Source organism: Prinia subflava, chromosome 9 (genome assembly GCF_021018805.1).
Source record: "Prinia subflava isolate CZ2003 ecotype Zambia chromosome 9, Cam_Psub_1.2, whole genome shotgun sequence".
In the NCBI taxonomy this organism is placed as follows: domain Eukaryota; kingdom Metazoa; phylum Chordata; class Aves; order Passeriformes; family Cisticolidae; genus Prinia; species Prinia subflava.
The window spans coordinates 22,067,328-22,088,486 of NC_086255.1; the positions used below are offsets into that span (position 1 = coordinate 22,067,328).

Here is a 21,159-nt window from a genome sequence, read left to right on the forward strand (position 1 = left end):
TCTCAAATGTTCTTTCCCAGTTTGTCTTCATCGGTCAAAAAGAAAAATACTTCATGTATTTCTTCCTGCAGGGACATGGTGTTGCATGGAGATTCTAGAGGTACAGAGTGGAGGATAGCTTTTCCTATACCTGCAAGTGTAGGAGAAAATGTAACATGAGCTTTCATGGCTGAGGATTTAAAAGCTTCTTGCTCGTTGCTTCTGCCTCATCACAGAACATTTTTTTTTAAAAATATTACTACTCTGATGATTTTTTAAATAATATTTGTGCATGTCAGTATTTATTCACAGCCCATGTTGTGATCAGGCTTGTTTATAATGTCTGTATGTGATAATCAACACTGGAACCATGTTTTGCAGCTTCCTTTCTTTTCATAAAGTTTCACAGAAATTGTTAGTTTTGTGTTTAACATTGCAGATCAGTGATTTTTCTCTTACAGATTGTACAGATTCAGGCAGTTTGCAAATCACTTGGTTGTCATAATTTTTTGTAAGAACTTTTTTGGATATCTTTCCTCTCTGACTAAATTTATTGAGCTATGAGTAAAGTAAATTTGGAAAGCAACACAATTTTTAGTTAAATGTTGTTAGTTCAGTGAGAGGTGGAATGGTCAACAGCTTTCTCCATGCTTCAAGTTCCCAAAGCAAAAAGGAAATTTATACTCTCCATTGAGATATAAACTAGTTTATTTTCAGTCATTTATCTGAAAAGTTGATGCTCACCATAATAATTCATCAAACATTTTTGTGAAGTATATCTGGCAAGGCTTCCTGGCATCAGCCTTTGAAATTCTGAGTTCTTGCATCCACTGGGAACAGAGTGACTCTCTCTTCTTATTGCACATCTGGAAGGAATGTTGCTGCCTTTTTGTTTCGTCGGGGAGAGATTGTTAGGATAACAATTTAACCTCTCTAAACTGCTTGCTGGTATCTTTGGATTTGTGAATAAGAAAGAGGTAAAATGCTATAATTTATAAATTATATTTGTATTTCAGTTTTTAATTTTAAATCATAATAATAATTATTTCATAAGGATAACTATATAGGTACTTGACTGGGCTTTCCATGAGGAATGAAATTCTGTTCATATACGTATGTGATGTGCGTTAACTCCATTGTCTTATTTAGTCTCATTGAGCACTTTGGTTAAACAAAACACAGAATGTTTATGCTTAATTATCTGAATTATTTGTTTCAATTGAAAAGATATGAATTCAGTTTACTAAGGCAAACACCATCATTTAAAAGCCAATCCCTCCCAATCCCTCTTATTGTGACGCATTTCTTATTTAATAGGAACAATTACATTACTTAACCCTAATTCAGCAAGATATCTGAACTGTCACCTAGATTCCATTATGTGCTTTTGTCTTTTGCTGAATATGGATGATTTTAAACACATGCCTAAAAGACTTATTGAATGAGAGACTCTTGGAACAGGGGTTAATGCTGTTTGCAAGCTTTATGTTACTAAAAATCTAGAAAAGATTGAATTTGGTTTAATATTTCAATGAAAAATGGTGCAAGGCAGAATGCCAACAGGAGATGCATTAATAATCCATAAACCTGTGGTAGCCAACTAATTTGGGACATTATAGGAAATCTTGGCTTTATGCTGCCAATATTTCTAACGTGAGTTTCCATCAATAAGTGCAGGAAATACTAAACTGAGTTATTAATCTGAAAGGAAGAAACTAAAATTTAGAGAGATCTGATTTCTATCCAGGAAGAACTTTTCTTTTAGGCATTAAATTTTAATCCAGTGTACTTAAAAAAAAAAAAAAAGATTCTATATTGTTACTCCGAAATCCTCCAGAATGTTTTCACATTACTAATTAGTGGCAGAATGTCAGAAATCTTTCATTAAAGTGAATCTTTTCCCTTCCGTTTCTGCCACATCTCTCTGTTTCTGACTGGAAGCCTTTGCACAATGATTGAACATGTATTTACTGTTATAACTAATACTAAATATCATGATGAATGTATGTGCTGAATTACCCAGCTTCCTGCTTGCCTTGCAGTTTTCAGAAAACACTACATTATTTGGTAGAAATTTCATCTGTGTGAAATCTCATCAGAAGCTTGCTGATAGGAAGCAATTGGAGCAAGATTGGAGCAAAAATTGATAATTTAGAAAAACCTTCCTATCTAGTTTTATTAATTTTATCCTTGGGCTTCCATCTTGCCATAGCGAAGTTTTCTTTTAGTGGATTCTGCAATGCTAATCTCCTTGGAATTTAGTGATTGTCATGCCCAAAGTAGAGATTAAGTGTGACATTCCAGAAAGGATTATCACCTTCTAGCACCCAGCTAAGCAAGAGCTATGACTAGCACTTTTCTTTTCCAAGAAAGAATGGACACATGAGACATTTGTATTTTCAAGTCCTGCTGCAACCATCACCACTGGAAAGTGAGGAGGAACTTTCTGTCAACATCTGCAGGCAGCAGAACAGAGATACCTCCAGGGGTGGGTTGTGCACTTTGCAGCATTCATATTCGCAACAAATGAATGGGAAAAGTGTGAAAAAGGTTGATATTTATTACTGGTTCTTTATGTTCTTGATCTGTATAACTTGTCAAAAGAATAATACGCCCTTCCCAGCTTGATCTGAAATAACAACATCTAGGGTAAAGATACTGTGATACATTCCACTGTGAATGTAATAGTGCTTATTCCATGAAGCTTTAGGGGTTTGTGGTTTCCAGCAGGGCTACCCAAACGATGCCTCCAGCTGCATGTGGCCTGCTAGACCAATTTGTCCATCCTCTGCTCCGTTTCTGGCTGCTCCCCTGCTCAGGAGCCCCTCCAGTGCTGGCATTGAGTATGCTGCAGCCCTGGATAGTTCTGGCAGTGACAGCCTGTTCCTGGCTGGCCTTTTCCCCATGAGTCCTTCAGGAATGGGCAAAGATTTAGCTCTGTAAATGTGCTATAATGTTAACACTTCAAGTCTGGACCTGCCGCTCACCTCCAGATCAACTTAGCACACTGTGAATGTGCTGTAGGTCTGCCTGCTCCACAGAGAACTCCATCAACCTAGAGCTGACTGCTGCATGGAAAAGCTGGGTACTCTTGATTTGGGAAGAGAATTAAAGCTGAACTTTCTAGGAGTGTATTTATTGTCCTTAATTGCCATTTTAAAAATGAAAATTCTAATGTAGTGGTTGAAATTTTCAAAACTATTTAAGTTTTAATTATAGTAGTTCTTAGGGCACTCAATGCAGTAATATCAAGTTCAGTAGCGTTAAGAATGCAAATACTGGATATTTAAAACAATCAAATTAATAAATGGTAAAAATTGAATTTGGAATGAATTTTTTCTAAATTTATATAAAACCTTGACCAGTTCTCTTGCTAAAGATTTTTTGCAGAAATTCCAAAATTATAATCCAAACATTTGAAGGAATCTTTCTCAATCTTGAAATACCCTGGGTATGTAAGAAATTTATCATACCATGGTATCATTTGAAACAAGAGAAGTTCTTGACTTTTTTCTGGTACTTCTACACTATTATCACAGTAGGAAAAAAATCCTTTAACTACCATTTGGGGTTTCACTTGGCTTTACATTTTTGGTGTAGGGGAAATATTGGAATTATTTCTCAGTTACAGTAGAAATGTTTACAGCAATGATAAGGGTAATTTCAAATATGTCCTTCACACGGTGCCACAAAAACAAGTTGGCTGTCTGTTTATTGCAATGGTCAGTACATTATGAAAGGAAATTATATTCATAGTGGATTTTAAATTTTATAATAAACATAAATAATTTTAGGTTTAGAACATTTAAGAAGTTAGTTATTGTCTTGGTGTGTTTTTTACTTAAAATACACTTTGTCCTCCAGCTACTGTGTTGAGTTCTAGTCCACAAGAAAAACTTTGGTGAAGAAATTTGAGGTCTTGGTGAAATAAAAAGGGAAAATTTAAAAAATTATCTTCAGTGCTAAATGCTGAGCTGTTTGGTTGTGGGGGGTTTTTTGATTGTTTGTTTTGTTGGGGGTTTTTTGAGTTTTGGTGGTTTCCTCTGCCTCCCCACATAGGGATCTGTTAATTTCAGGGGGTTTTGTGGTCTAAACTATTTTCAGTTCTGCTGTGCAGTTCATTCTGTCATTCATTCCTCAGGATTTTAGAGAACTGCTAGAGGGATTGATAAGTGATCAAATACTAGTAAAAGGCTTACAATAGATACTTCAGTAAAGGTAGCTTGTTAGCTGCAAATATGAAAAAAAAAATCAAGTCCACTTATAATTTTTTCCTTTTTCAAGTAATGATGCCTGGAAAAGATCCAATGTATTGGGCATTTCATAAAATATTCAAAAGTCTGCCTGACAGTCTTACATAGTGTCCCGGTTTGGGCTGTAGGAGAGTTAATTTTCTTCCTAGTAGCTGGTTCAGTGTTGTGTTTTGGTTTTAGTACGAGAATAATGTTGATAACACACTGATGTTTTAGTTGTTGCTCAGTGGTGCTTACTCTGAGTCAAGGACTTTTCCAGTTTCCCCCTCTGCCAGTGAGGAGGTGCAGGAGAAACTGGTAGAGAGCACAGCCAGGACAGCTGGCCTGGCCAAAGGGATGTTTTGTACCATGGAATGTCCTGCTCAGGACAGGAACAGGGGAGAAGTTGGCCGGAGGGGCTGACCGCTGCTGGGGGATTGGCTGGGCATTGGTCCAGAGGTTTTATTCCTCTCTTCTCCCTTCTTTACATTACTATTTTTGTTATACCTGACTTTATTTCAGTTACTAAACAATTGTTTTCTCAACCCATGGGTTTTACCTTTATTTTTTTCCCCCAGTTCTGCTCCCCATTGCACAAAGGGGAGGGAGGGAGTGGTTGTGTGGTACTTAGTGTCTGGCTGGGATTAGACAGCAACACATTGTGGATACTAGAAGTTAGACTGGGTTCTGAAGCAAATGATATAGCACAAGTCTTTACAATAAGATAAAAATGTAAATTTTATAAAAGAGCATCAATACAAACATTGATTTCCTGTCCATATTCTAGTAATTGCTGAGGCAAAAGTGTCTTGCCATTTGCATTACAGCTTTCACAGGCATGCTGTAATCACTGAAACAGTAATGACTTAATCTCCCTGAGGAGTTATCCCACTCTGGTTTACTGAGAGATGTTAGGTATTTGCCCACATGGCACACACCATGAAATTCAAACTGAGGAATGGAAGAGATGTGAGCCAATCCTCTAATACCTTCTGCTGGAGCAATTCCTAGAGCAGTACACACAAAGCTCGTAGTAAGGTAACTTCAGTCAAATTGTGATGTTATGTGCTTCCTGCTAGAATGCTTGGATATCATTAAGATGGAAAAGAACAGGGTGTGAATTGGCTATTGAATTCCTAATTTTGATCCAAAGGAAAAGTTTAACTAGATGAGGATCATGAGTGGATCATCTTGTGAAATCCCAGACATTCTCTAAATCTGCTGCACTCTTTTTCATATGCCTTTTTCAATATTTCTGAATGCCAAAGTAGTGCCAACTGCACTTTTAGTCATGGATCCTTTATATTTTCCCCAAAACGTTTTGTCTTGATGGCATTTTTTTGGCCCAGTCCTGAACCTCTGCTTCTCTCTTTGTCTCTGCCAAATCCCATGCTTATTCTATCTTTTATCACTTGGAATCCCAATCTTGATGCAAGATTTGAGTGATGCTAAGAGCTCCTTATGATGTTTTTTGATAATGGGGAACATGATTTGTGAGGCCATAGGAGTACCAAACGGGCTAAAAATAATATCAAAAGCAATGCAAGCTCAAATTTCAGGAAAAATAAATGGTGTCAATAGATGCACAGAGCCCACTCTAGAAAGTGCATGTTTGTGTCATGACTCCCACTGGTGTATGTGAGAGTAAACAGGAAAATTAGAAGTTTACAATATGATGGAACAGGAAAATAAAAGGATGTGGGTTGGGGACTGGACATATGTAACTCTTTCTTTACCATCTGTAAATGGAAACCCAAATGTTGTAATGACTGGAGTAACTTGTTTGAGAAGTAGCTGTAGCCTGTTAGGAGTTCAATATGTGATAATGAAAATGGTCAGATGTCTAGGAAAATTGCCTTTGCAGAAATAGAAGAGTTAAATAAAATATAATTGTTTTGTCTCTGCTTAGTAACAAGAGGAGCATGGGCTGGATGGGAGGCAGTGCATCTGTGAATAATTAAGTTCTGTGAATATAAGCAGGAGCACAGAAGAATCATCCACATCTTTCAGTACTGATGAATAGCTGAACAGTAGAATGGAATGAGTAAAATAAAAATGATATCCAGAAACAGATGGGGAGTGAGTGAAAAAAAATGTAAAGCAGGGCCTACCAGACAGAACTCTTGAAGAAAGGTGAAAGTAACCTGTATCACTGGCCAAAAAAGAATCTGTAACTGTCTAATGAGAGGAGACAGAATTATCACTTGGATGGTTGTCTATAGTATGTAAAATGAAGAAATGGAAGGAAATTGAGTGATGTCAAGGCAGAAGCAGAGTACTGGGAAAAGCTGATATGTTATTGCCTGGAGAAAAGCCTTCAAATTTGGTTACAGAAACTTTACATTGAAATGGACTTCTGCCATCAAAGGTCAGTAAGTAAGAAGAGGGAATTCAGAGCTGACCACTTAAATGCCTGAGACATTACAGAGAGATTTGAGAAATTATAGTTACTATCTTTGGCCAAACAGTGAAAAGAAACAGGAATACCTTTCCCAATCCATAGAAATGCAATAAATGTTGGTGAAAGATAAAAGTTTTTTTCACCTTTGCTGCAATTTACCAAACCATCATTAAATTCTTTTTAATTTTTATGCTCTTAAAAAATTTAATTGAAAATTCTCTCTGGTTCTTTTAGGTGCATTTGAAATTTTTAGACGTCATCAATTGGTGTGAATAGAAGGTTTAGTATTTGCCCTCTTCTATATTAGAAATATTGACATGAAAAAATTAATACAAACTCTATACCAAAGCTTATTTTTGTACGTTTGGGTAAGGGTGAAGTTTTATGCTGGGTTATGGTAAAGTTTGTATGGCTTCTTCTTTTTTTTTTTTTTTTTTTTCTCCATAGAATTAGAGCTCTTTTCATTCCTCATCAGTGTCTTGAGGTATCTGAAGGGAGAGTGTTGAAATGATAGAGCCCGGCTCTGCTTAGTGGTGCTGAGCAATAGGATGAGAGGCAAAGGGCAGAAACTGATGTGCAGGAAGTTCCACATGAATGTGAGGAAGAACTTTTTGCTGTGAAGGTTGTTCCACTGTTACAGGTTGCCCAGAGAGGCTGTGGAGTCTCCTCACTGGAGATACTCGATACTGTCTGGAAACAGCCCTGTGCCATGTGCTCTGGGATGGCCCTGCCTGAGCAGGGAGGTTGGGGTAGATGACCCCACTGTAGTTCCTTCAAACCTGACCCATTCTGTGAGTCTGGGATTATTGTCTTTGCCCTAACCCTTCAGATTTTCCAGTCTCTTTTAGTTTGTCCTTAATAACCACGACACACTGACAAAACATGAACTGAGTTACCAGAAGATATTGCAATTTCTGTCATGTATAGACAGAAAGCTTTCTGCTTTGTCTGGATGAAGATGGAAATATGGACATTAAAAAGAAACTTAAAAAAAACCTCTAAAAATTAAATTCCAACTAAAAACAATCAGGAAAAAAAAAAAGTGCTCCAAAAGCTTCCTTGGAAAACTCAGAACTTCTAATTTCCCATCCACAAACTGATCTAAAGCTGTATATCTGGTAACATGCAGTAAAAAGATATTTTTTAATGTCTTTTTCTATATTTTTGACATCTGAGTTCTATTCTGCTGTTGCCAATGTGTTTTCAGCTGTGCCAAAAGTGAGCAGATCTGTGTTTCCTTTGTAACATCAAAACGAAGACATTTATCATTAAGATTTATCATGGGACAGCCAACCAGATGGTTTGGTATTTTAAAGGTGAACTGTTTGGGTCTTGTTAACCCATGTGATCTTTCAGTCCTAGAAAATTGTATCAGCTGCTCACTGTAAAGGCTTTTTTTTTCCTTCTCCTTTTTAGTAATGCAAAAAACATTAATATAATAGCCAATGTGGCATGGATTGTCATTTTAGAAGGAAACCAAGTCATAAGCAATTCTACTGATTGCATTCCAATTATAATGTGACCTCCTGTTGCTTTGCATTGAAGCAGCATTCATTTCAGACACATGCTGATAAACAACATGCACAATAAATGACCTTTTCGAAGGGGCAATTGCAAGACTCAAGTTTGGAATTTTTCCTCATACCAAAGGCATTTCTTTTGCCAAGTCTGTAGCATTAGGCCAGAAGGAATGCATTTCATTATACAGAGACCAGACTTACTGGGAACAGAGCCTTGTGAGCTTTGAAATGTTTTCATTCAAACTATATTCAGATTTCTAGTCATTAACGATTATGATACAGACTAGCCAGTGTAAGGCACTGAGGAGACAAATGCAAGTCTGTACTGCTCTCTCTTTTCTTACTGAAGTTTGAAGAATCTTTAGCTGTTTGTGTGTTTTGGTTCTTACTGCCAAGGAAGATGAGAATGCTGATTTGACCCTGAGTTGTAAATCAGTCTGGAAATCTGAAGAGAAGACTGTTTCCCATGAAATGCCTAATACTTCCTGGTGTTTGTCAAAGTGGAAGGATCCTGGCAGTATCTTTGCCTAGATCATTTTGGTACTCTGGATCCTGGTCACTGAATGACTAAACACCGCAGAGACAAGAGGAGAAGCAGGTATTTATTCCCTTGCATCTGAATTACTTAAGGGAATTTCCAGAGTTTTTGCAGGAAAGGAACCAAGGCAAGCTTTACAACAACAGGTGTTATGATAACAATACCTTTTATTAGAGCAAATGATGTTAAACTCTTTGGACACATATGCCTTTCTTTAGGTCTGTTGTCAGCCACAAAATGTATCTGATCATCTGACAAAAATGAATAAAACACAAGGGCTGGGAGGAACAGCAAGCCTGAATAAGGACATATCTGCCCAGAAGCTTGTCCATCTCTTTTTTCTCCATTAGTTATGCTAATCAAGTTTATTACTTCCTGCTACAAGTAATGTTTGGCCTAGAACATTACCCTTGCCTCCACATCCACACTACTGTTGGAACAGGCAATGGTGTCATGTAAGTGAAAGAACAAATCTCCTTCTTCTCTTAATTTCTCCCTCTGCCCTTAATTTCACCTGATTCATTGTTCCCTAATTTTCTTTGCTTATTCTGGTGTGCTCAGTACTCTGACGTGTACAATTTATCAGCTTTGCAATATATTCCAGACACAATTCACAGTGAAAATGGGACCATTGTCTTGGGTGGCTCTTTGTATAGACTAGAAATTAAGGGAAGTATGAAGTCTCAAATGATGTCTAAACTGAGATGTATGTGGCCTTAAGGTATTCCTTCTTTTTTATATCAAACAATTGGATTTATAGAATCTTGATAAGTGGCATCAGACATTGAAAATAATTTGGCAGCAGACAAATTCGTAGTGTCTTTATGGGTGATATTGATTTTGGTTTTTTTATTATTATTTGTCTTCAGAATTGAGACTATGTAGTTCAATTAAAACCAGTACCACTTTTATTAAAAATTAAATGAAAGGTTTATGGTAAAAAGGCTAGGCTAATGGATCTGTTAATATAAATGGTCACTGGAAATATGGAAAGCGAGTATCAACCTTGTCTTTTTCCTGCCACCACCTCTGCTTGGAAAACAAATCAACAGCAGATTGATACATTCTGCAGTTGTCACTCTTCACTCAGCATATCCAGTCTTGCTTCCCATTTGATGATAGGTAAAGACAATCAGCTATTTTAGGCCTAAAACCCCTGAGTAGCAGCCCTTCCAGCTTCATGTCTCATGCTTGTTTGTGAAGTAGCTGAAGTCCGTGGGATTTTTCCTGCTCGCTCTTGGATTTCTTGGCTCTTTCTCAGTTGGAAGCTTTTGCCATATAAGTTTTAACTGCATTCAGGTTTATGTTTGTACTGGTCATATCAATCCCATTGTCTTTTAAAGGTAGTTCTCCTCTTACTAAAGTACTGAGTTTCAAATCCATAAATGTTTTTATTTCACTATCTCTTTTTGACAGTATTTGTCTGGTTGCAGCTCTACAGTATTCAAAATTATTTCTTCCCCCAAGCACCACTATTTACTTTTTTCTGGTTTTAAAAGAAATTCATTATGTGAATTGAATCTCAACTTGCCTATGAGACTGAAAAATTGCATACAACCTTAGACCATGTTCTATACAGTCACCAGAAATTAAATCTGTTCCTAATCAAAATTAGTTCATAGCTCTCCAGACTGCTTAGGGCCCTCTTATAAATTCTGTGATCTTGGGGAGTAAAGAAGAACTGTTTGTAAAATCTGTTGCTACGTCAGAAGACTGATTATTTAGAAAAAAAAGTGTATTGCTTTTTTTGGAACAAATATGGAAGAAATGATGATGCATTTCTGTAGGTAGACTGTGTAACTTTTAATAAGTCAGAACTTCCTTTCAACCTTAGTGTTCAAGGATCAATTTTTTTTACTCAGAAGAGTTATTGACACTTCAGTACAGTTTACATATGTTAAATCTCATTGGCTACCTCTTGTCTATCAATTCTGCTTTAGTAGGAGGTTGTTCTTTTAGATGAATCTCAGAATTGCAGAACATGCTGAGCTGCAAGGGACCCATCAGGATCATTGAGTCCAACTCCTGGCCCTGCACAGGACACACCAAGAGTCACACCAGGAACCCGAGCATTGTCTAAACACTGCTGGAGCTCTGTCAGGCTGGTGCTGTGACCACTGCCCTGGGGAGCTGTTCCAGTGCCCAAACAATCTCTGGTGAAAATACCCAACACTCATGTGGTGGTCGTGTATCAGAGCAAGGATGCAGCAATGCCTCCTGCAATATCTCTATTAGAAGTGAATTGGCCATGCAAAAAGTAATTAGGAATATCATTTTAGACGATGATATCAGGTGTCTAATATTTTTTTTTAAGAACATATGGAGTAATATTTTGTTTTCAGGGGTTTCTTCATTATTCCTTTGTGGCAGCTTGTATCAGTATGTGTGTGTACAAATAAAGGAAAAATGAAAAGTAAGTTACGAGAAATGGAAAACTAATGATTCAAGAAATCACATAGCATCAGATAATTCTATTTTGAAATCATAGCAGCAGCACCCAGAGGCATAAACTCCCCAAATTGTTAGTAAAAACCCCCTCTGATACATCCAGCAATACAGGAGCCTGAAGGCATTCTTTATTAGTGCCTAATGTTTCCTGAAAGAAACATTTTGCAGGCATTAAAATATATGTTCTTGTTTAATTTTATAATCCGGTTTCTTTGACATTTATTTACTGATGCTTCATCTTACCACTTGGCTTTAATGTTTGGCATTATCTTTACAGCTTTACAGCTGTGGGTATTTCAGGGTTCTCTAACAGATTGCTACCTGTACTTTAAGCAAAATATTTTTATCTTGTCTCCAAGGCTGTCTTTTACCTTTCCACACACCTTTTTAAGCACCTCTTTTCCACTGGCTTATGTGGTTCTCAGTGGAGCAAAGGGAATGCCAGAGGAGCCCATATCCACATTTCTCAGCCATGCCTCTAATATTTGCAGTGGGATTTGTCTTCAGCTGCAGTCCCATGATGTAAAGGTGGATTAGTTTGTGTTTTAACAAATTATTCCTTAAGTGCCTTTTCAGCCTTTTATCTGCTGTTGCATTTATTCAGAAACGTGTAATTCAACACTATTGCTTAGAAATGCAATTGGTCATAGGAGCCCTAGACTCACAACATTATGTTCATCACCAAGATTTGAAGAAACAGATTCAATGGACAGACATTACTAATCTGTTACTTTTGAAGAATCAGCTGTAGCTTCTGATGAATTTGGCCCTCTTCTAGCTTTGCCCAAAATAAGATTCCTGAGTGTAAACTCTCTGTAGAGGAGAGGTCTTCAGAAGTGGGACTGAGCATGAGCACAGTATTCAGGCAGGCTGGACCAGGGGTTGGCATCTCACATTTCAGAAAACTTTTCTTTGGGCTGGGCTAAGTATGCAAAAAAAAGAAGTAAAATGTTGTTGGGAAGGCACTGGTGTGCAGGTCTGTCTTTCTCCTCACAGTAAAATTTTCATCAAAGAGAGAATCATGTAGCACATTTTTCCTAAAAAGGACAGAATTTATTGCCCTGGGGTTGAATATGTCTGGCAGCAAGGGAAGAAAGGTGGATATGCAGGAGAGTGAATACTAAGGTTTCAGAAATTGGTATGAGTTCCTCTTTGTTTCCCATCTGGTTTAAAATGAAGACATCTTTGAACACAATAGAAATATTCTCACCTAGCTTGTTACTCCTTCAAATTATGTCAGTTTATTGAAGTGAATTTCAATTACATGCCCACTCGCCCTTGCCCTATGGAAGACTGAGGGATAAATGCTTGTATTGTGATAAAGTTTCTGAAAATGAAGTTGATCCTGACAGAGAAGCACAATGCAACTTTTGTATAGAAAAATCAGGGTAAAGTATCATTTTAATTTAAGAGGACAACTCACTTCAGTTTAAGAATTTGACTGGCTGATGATTTTTGACAAGCAATGTCACTTCAAGAAGATTCAGATGAATGAATTCCAGAGCTCAGCTCTAACAGCTGACTCCAAAATGCTCTAACTTTGTGTAGTAATGGATTGTTTTGGGCTGGAGGGGAAAAAAAATAAAAGATTGAAATGGTATGTAATTATGTGGTTAACCTTAGCACTTATGTTTTCTCTGTCTTTGCAAAGCCATTAATTTAACAAGGTAATCAGAACAGCCAAAAGCCTCAGATTTTCCTTTTTTCATCCTTATAAAAACCCATCTGAATAGTGATGGAACTCAATAAATTACAAAATAAAACGTCAAGCCAGTATATTCAGTTTACAGTCTTGTGTTATTTCAGAATTGGTTTGCAGTTTAAAACTCCTGACTGTGTGGGCAAAGGAAATACTGTTGGATGGTTCAGCATAACTGAATATTTCTTTCTGTTCATTTGCTACACTGAAAAGAAGAAAGTATCCTTATACTTTTGCAGCTGGAGACTGGATAGGTAGAAAAAAGCAATTGGACTGCTAGCACTAATCCTTTGAAATGCTATGTGCCAGTCTTTAGGCTCGAATATGTACATTTTGCATACTTTTAAGTGGCACCTGTTCATTCAGCTTTAAATTTGTATTGGAAAGTTGCTTTACTTGGATGTGGAACAGTATGATAAATACTTCTCTTGGTCTCTACTCCTCTTTAAATTATACTTTGAATCTCTTGTGGTCAGACTGTGTGAGTAGGTGTATTTTACAGCCATCTGAGGACTAATCCAGAGGCAATCTACATCTCCAGATTTTGGCAACAGGGTGTGTTATCAGTTTCATTCCCAATATTTTCTTTTGTACTGTTTGGTTATTCACTCTTAAGATCATGTGCTTTTTCTGCTCTATCTTCACTTGAGTTTTATTATGGTTTCCTACCCACAGAATAAGCACATGGCTCCCTAAAGCCATGACAAAAGGCATCATTAGAGTTGAAATCCTAAAAGGTTGACAGTATTTGCTGGACAGAATTTTAATAGACTATAGGTCACTAAAGCAGTGTTTCTATTTGTTATTTGTTTCTTATGGCTTTTAGGTTTCCTACCCTTTTCCCAAAACATTATATCCTCATTTAACTTTCTCTCTAACAAGCTGTGACTTGGGAAATGGTTTAAAGGGAAAAGTTATTGCCAGAAGGGTTCCAAAAATACAAACTGGTGAAACTATTTGAAGTAATCATCATAGCTTGAAGCCTAGGTTTTCCCTCTAAAATACTTTTTGCAGGAATCTGCTGTCTTTGAAGTCAATGAGGAGATTCACTATTGACCTTATTGATTAGTCAGTTGGTCTGTGGGGCTTGCAAAAATGGATTTGTAACTTACTCTACTATTATCAAAATTAATAAAATGTTCTGTTTGATTTATTTGCAACATGTTCTTGAGGAGCTATTACTGTAATTACTTGTAATTATACCAAAATTTCTTCTTTCTAGAAAAATTGTTTAGAATCAAGCTGTAGCTCCGACACGAGCTCTGTGCTGGTGTTGGGCCTGCAGCAGCAGCACGTCAGACACCCCTGGCTCCCCCCTGCCTTCCACACCGTGTTAGTCACTTTTCCCTGTGGAATTCTGCATTCCCAGAGACATGTGCAGCTGGCAGGCAAGCTGTAGGTAAACTTTTGGCTGAAAACTCTTTCCAAAGAATTACTCCTCTTACTGGAAACTGTGTTTCTCACAGTGATGGTTTTAATATCTGCATGTGTGTTTGATGGGGTGGATAAGGAGAGTGGGGTAGACCAAAATATTGGTTAAGGTATGTTGGAGCAGTGCCACATGGAAATTGTAATTTGGTTCCCCCATGTTCTCATTCTCTTTGATGATCTATGAGTCTCAGATGGACTGAAATCTATTTTATAGACACCTTTCTCTCCTTTGCAAGTCAGTAGTTTGTCAATAAAATAGTAGTTTCTCAATCAATTGGCAATGAACAATAATTAAAAAGCCTGGGAAATTTCTAAAATTCTTTAAACCAATACTGGAAAATAATTAAAAATAGTGAGAAAAAACTTGGATGTTGTTCCTTTACTGTTCAAATTTTGCTTTAGTGTGTCTCCTACTTTTTACCAAATTTAAATCAAAGGCACTGATTCACAAAACACATTAGTGTCAGTAAACCACAATTTTGCTACCAAAAGACTTTTGTTTGCTTGTTTTGCTTGGTATGGAGCACTAGATCCATGTGACACTTATAAAAATAAATTTTATAGAAAAGAAATGTTGGAAATGTATCGTAAAAATAAGGTGTGCCTTATTCATATCTTAGTTTGTTTACATATTGAAAAGGAGGGTCAAAAGACCATCCGTTTTAATTTTTTTCTACATTACCAGTAAATGGTGTGTTTGGCACTTAAGGTGTGTTGGTAGCCAATGTTACAGAAAAGTCTCATGTCAAATGCTGTAATTTACTATCCCCAAATTTTACATCCTGCATTGGAGAGCAGCTGGTAATTTCTTGAGAGCTGAAAGCTGATTTACTTCCCCTCTCTAATCTAAATGAAAAGTTCAGAGAATTTCCAATATTCTCTAGCCAAATTTTGAATACATTTTTGTATTTTGCACAGTATCTCTGCATGTTCTGCTAAATGAGATTGTTTGCTATTTCTTTTCTTCTGCTGTGAATTAATTTGCAAGTTTTTAATAACTAGCATAGACTAATCTGTTCTCTGCCTCAATAGTATTCCAAGTTTATTTCTTCATGACATGTTCAACTTCCAGAAGGGCTTTCTGAAGGTTGTGTCACCAGAAGAACATGATGAAGTCTTTGTTGCATGTTTCATAAAGTATTCAAAACTGAATGTTTCATTCACTAATAGTGTTTTGTATTATCTAATGTAAGTGCTAAAAAAAAACATGGAAGCAACTGCCTTTTTTTACTTTGTTATTTATTTTATATTAGCTGTTTCCTATTCCTTTAAATTTCATTCAGGTCATCCCCTTATTATTGGTTCTTTGTCCTCAAGACTGAATTTACAATACGGAGATCTAATTTTTCCTTTTGGCTACACTATTAATTGTCATGCATTTTTTATTGTGTTTCCTGGAGAGTGTCCCAGTTCCATCTCTCCTGTGGCTGATATTGTCAATGTCATGTTGTCCACATTAATTGCCACTAGGAGGAAAGCACCTAGCCATGTGTACCTCATGTTTTGTTACTTGAATTAGGTGCCTTGCAATCCAAACCTCTGAAATATATTGAGCTGATATCATGTGCCTGGCCCTGTTAGTTTCAAAGCAATTTTGGCAATAAAAATGTTTTGTGGTTTTGGGCATGACATTAACATTTGTTTCCCCTTAGTTCTTGTTCCATTTCCTTGATAAAAAGTCTTTGATGCCCAAGGGGGTGACCTTTTACTTCATATTTCCGTAAATTGAGTATCCGCGTAGTTGCTAAAGAAATTACACGTGTAGCTCGGCTATTCAGAGTCTGCATGTTGGTCTCTGTGCTTTGGTGGAGTTTTGGTGGCCCAGTTTTCCCTGCATGCATGTCAGGGCCTCTCCATGTCATTTATATCTCATACCAGAAGCTTGCAGGACATGAGGAAAATTTAAATTAAGAACTCACTTTGAGGCAGAATTTTACAGCTGTCAGAAGACGTTTTTCTTCTTTTTCTGAGTTTCATGGCTCACTACCTGAGTGCTTTCTCATCAGCTGGATAACTGCCAGGATGATGGTCACTGATAATACAGTTCTGGGGTGTATTTGTTTTTCCTGCTTCTGGGTCTTGATTACTTCACCATCTCCTCTCTGCTGCTGGAACTTAAACTCAGCAAAAGATGCTTTAACCATAAATGTTATTCCTGGAAAGAGGCAGGGCCTAACATCTCCCTGTCTGTATCTGCAGTTATCTCCCAAGGACTTTTTATATCCCTTTGTCAAAGCAGAGGTTAACACTTAAATGAAATTCTTTTAAAAATCCCACACTGTGTGAAGTCTTAAATACAAGATTAAATAAGCTTTTAAAATGCTACCTGACTTCAGGCAGTATTCTTTCAGAAGCAAAGCACAGAAGATAGACATAGCGAATCACAAACAAAAAATATGGGTAGACTGAGCTATTGTTGAGAGGACAGTGTAACATCTGACACACCATGGTTTGTAAAATTTGCATTTTGCAAATAAGGAGATGGTTTCAAGAGGGCAGTTTTAACTGCAGTGCACCTTTTTTTTCTTTCTTTTTCCTCCCAGAAGAGTAGCCTGTGAATTTGTTGTTATGAATATATATATATTAGCAGGATACCAACTTTAGTAAATTAGACAACTGAAAGCATCTACAGGTGAGGTTTTAGTCCAGTAATATTATTAAAGCTACACATCTGCCTATTTTGGAGTCTCACTGGTGCAGTGGTACAATGTCTTTCTGGGAGCAAGGAAGTTATTTGGAGCTGGGATCCGTCAGTTGGGATGGTTTCTCTTCCCTGCCTCCAAACAAGGAAAATGCAGAACCTTGTGGAGCATAATTTGCCATAGAATCATTAAATCAAATTGATCAGTGTTTTTATACAATAAGAAATGTTCCCCATCAGAAGTATACAATATAATTTATTCTGGGATACTAGCATCACGTATTTCCAATTCTGAAAGTATTCTAAGAGTAAAGATTGTTTCCTACATTAAGGGTAGACATGAATAAAAATTGGCAAAAACTTTAAAAGAAATGCAAAAGCTATTATAAATAAATATATAAAGCCACCACAAATAGCCAAAGAAACCAAAAGAAAACCACCAAACAAGACTCTTACTTGTTCAGTGCAGTAATTTATATTGATTCTTTATATAAAGGCACAACATGTGCTTTGTTTCTTGCCTGTTTTCCCTTTTAATGTAAGGGAATGGCCAGTAAAGAATTAGGAGATGTGTTTTGAGCCAGTCATCCCAGAGAAGAGGTGGACTGTACCTCAGTGCCAAGTGACAGAGGATTAGTAGGTATTACACAGAGTAGGAAGGTACGTTGAAGAAAGGAAGCTGTTACAGAGGAAAGCAAATTGAAAATTTATTTCTATTGAAAAATGAGAGGCTAATACACTTTGTTTAGCATTTTAATGGATACTTGCATGTTTTTGGAAAAGTAGAAAATAGTGTAGCAGTATGTATTAGCTGTGTTCAAGTTTTGGACTATCAGTTCGCCAAGTGCATATGTATATTTATAGATACACTTTTGGGGACTGATGGAAGGGCAGGCAAGATGTGATTTGAGTCTCACAAATGAAAAGGACTGTATTATTATAGATGAGCCTTTGGTTTCCTCAAGAGTTAAGTACTTCCAAATGGAAACAGTTGAATTCAGAAATTCTCACTGCTTGCTTGCTTGCTTATGAGGAGTGTATGAACATAATCTGTATAAAACATTAAACAATAAAAGTAATAGTCTCTAAGGGAAAGGGAATTATTTTCTTTTGAAACCATGATGTCATGGTCTTACCTCACCTTTAGTTTCAGCCAAGCAAATAATGTGTACTGAGCTCTCTATCATGTACCATTATAATTAGCTCTGTCAGGTCTTAGCCCTGCAACCCTCATGCAGATAATATGATAATATGTCTTCATAACCAAGTGACCTTACATGCACAATATTTCTCCCCTTATGAAGATTGCATGTCAATAAAGTAATTGAGTCTCAGAGGCTGCAGCGAGTGAAGATTTAGATGATTGGACTCTCAGGGCAGTGATGTATGACCGTTATTATTCTACTTGTCAGAGAGCTGCGTACAAGCAGGGATGGTCAGAGGATGACAGGGATGAAAGGTTGTGTTTCATTAAAAAAAATATTGCTGTTAATCACCACTCTATTCTTTTCAAAGTCATGGAGGAAAGAAACTCCTTTTTCATTTTAGCTCTGGTTAAGAATTTAAACCACCACATGTAGTGGGCCTTCAGAGCCTAGTTATCCAGCTTTATTATTGCTTAACTAGAGAAATAAATTATTATTCCAGTTAATAAAATACAACAAAATGCTAGACACTGAGACCACCTGTGTACTTTTATCAGATCATTTTAAATTAACATTAAATGCATCATGCTAAGATTTAAATCACGTTTTGCCTACAGATTTAAATAATTATAACAAGTGCTGTGGAGCTGGTACAAAATCAAACCACACTGAATTCAACTATTATTGCTTTTACTAATTTGTTTGGACAGTTGCAGTGCTTGAAACATTTATATTTCCATACTTTGTAAAAGCAAATGTTTTTTTTTCCCTCACCAAGCTGTTTTCTAGCTGTAAATTTATCTTATGATATCATAACAGCTGGAAACTTGTAGCTTGACAAGGTTTTGTTTCATATTTAAACAGCTCAGAAATTATGTTTGAAACATAGTATATTTCTCTCTGTGAGACTTTTCTCATTTTGTTGCACATTATCTTGGAAGTATCTGCAATATATTATAAAACAGATTATTTATGCAAGCCTTTAGTTAATAATTCCTAATGATTTATATATGTAACAGATCTTTCTTATATACCTTTAAAAAAAAGACCCAAACTAGGCCAAAATAGTATTTACTGGCAAGTGCTATATAATGGAATACGGATGTAAGTTCTGGAAAGTTGATGAGCAAAAAAGTTTGGCAGTGCTTTTAGTGAGTGGAAAATTCTAATAGAAGCACATCTTTTCTGAAGAACTAGTTTCAGAAGTCTTTAAATCTTCATAGTTAGGAAATTTGACTGAGATATAGCAGGTCTGACAGACAAAGAGCTAATCAGAGGATTCTTGGCTATATGTAGTAAAGCAACAATATATTAACTAAAATTAGCCACTGCATCCTTCCAGGATTGACTCCCACAAGGGCAATTTTATGAGTGCAAACAGCATAAGGGGAGAAAAAGAGAATGAAATCTCTGTATGACAAAAAAATACAAGTTCTCTTACATTTCCTCTCAGGCACATTTTTAACCTCACATGCAATTGTAGAGTCGAGTTTATTTGCGAGCTCATCTTCTCTGTTATTAATGAGTTTTTAAACAGTAATGTTTTATGTGGTGTTGGCCCTCTTCTATGCACTGTATGAAAAGTGATATTGCCTGTTCCAAAAAAAAAATTGGCATTTGAGTTAGGAAATAGAATCTCCCCAAATTATGAGTATTTAACATCTAGATTACCATGTTGTCAGTGGCAGTCAGGATCACGGGCCTGAGTCTGAGTCCTCCATTAAACTGATCTCTTCTTTCTCTGTATATATGCAACATTAGGGATATAACTGTTGGTAAATCAAGCAGTATTTGTACTTTATACCTAAAGTTGGTGTCTCTTGATGTAGATTTTCTTGAGGCAAATTACTACACTGTTAAGTCATTCACAATATTAATAAGAATGTTAATTGCTTTCCCTGACGTGTCTGTAGAATATTTTCAAAGCACTGAGGGTTATGAAGTGTTCAAAATTCACAAGGATCACTAGGAACCTGAAGAGAAATGAAGAACTTACCAAAACTTAAATAGGAAGGGAAAAAAAAAAAAAGAGTTAATAGCCCATTATATTTTTACATATCCTTTTAGATGAAGGAAAAAGACTGATACCTTCCAGTCAAATGGAAGTCTGATGTGAGTGATCCGACTCCTCCATCGATGTGACATCTGACTCACTGCTAACAGTTATTGGTGCTGATAGGCACACCCCACACAGAGAGCCAAATGCAGTTGTTTTGATCCCTTGTTCTTTTATTTCTATTCCTTCTCCCTGTTTTCTGTCACAATGTCATGTTGAATCATTGTTTGGTGGCACATGCAGGACCTCTCAAGTACTGAGGTATCAGACTTCAGGAACTGCACTGAAATGAATATAATAATGAGAACCAGAGGCAGCACAAACCCACTGCTCAGGGGAGGAGGCAGCTAATAAGTGTTCTTTGTGGATTCTGGGGAGAAGAACCAGAGGTGCATCCTGTGGACAGGCAGGTATAGACTTGTCTCAGGGTCCAGTCACAGGCACGCTGAGGAGATCACTGCTGATGCCTGTCACTCTGTACACATCAAGAGGCTTATTGGAGAAAACAGACCAGTGTTATGAAGAGCAGCATCACAGATCTATATATGTGTGTGTGTGCATATATACATATCTATCTATCTATCTATATAGGAGTACTGTGCTTTTTAGATTTCCATGTATGTCCTGCTAGCTCAGCTTTCCATAGTCCTTTGGAAGGAAACAGATCTCCAGCTTCCTCCCCTGTTGCTTTTCCTGGGTGTATCACCTTCTGATGCTGAGCTGTCTGGGTCTGTGCATACATGTTCAACACACATCCATACCGTGGCATCTTTTCCCATCCTGTTTAGGCATTGAGTTGGGACTCAGCTTTCAGATCAGTTGGTGCTTTCTGTGTGTCCCTGTTGGGAGGCACACACAGAAATTATTGGATTAAAATTTGCTTTCTGATTTTGTAAGATTTTAGATGGAACTCTGGATACTTGTTCCTTTTTGTCTGAGTCAAAAAGCTTGACAAGGATGAGAAGTTTGAATACTATTCCAGCTACAGCCTATTTTTGTATGTGTTGATGTGTATATATGCTTGCATGACAATAATTCTATTTACAGCAATAGCAACAGCAATGATTGA

At 36.9% G+C, this 21,159-nt stretch overlaps 1 protein-coding gene across 1 annotated transcript in view; it reads left to right on the forward strand.

Annotated features, from left to right (window-relative positions):
* The window catches only part of LRMDA (leucine rich melanocyte differentiation associated), a 610,097-nt gene that overhangs the window by 531,925 nt on the left and 57,013 nt on the right, over positions 1-21,159 (forward strand). The window lies entirely within an intron of this gene.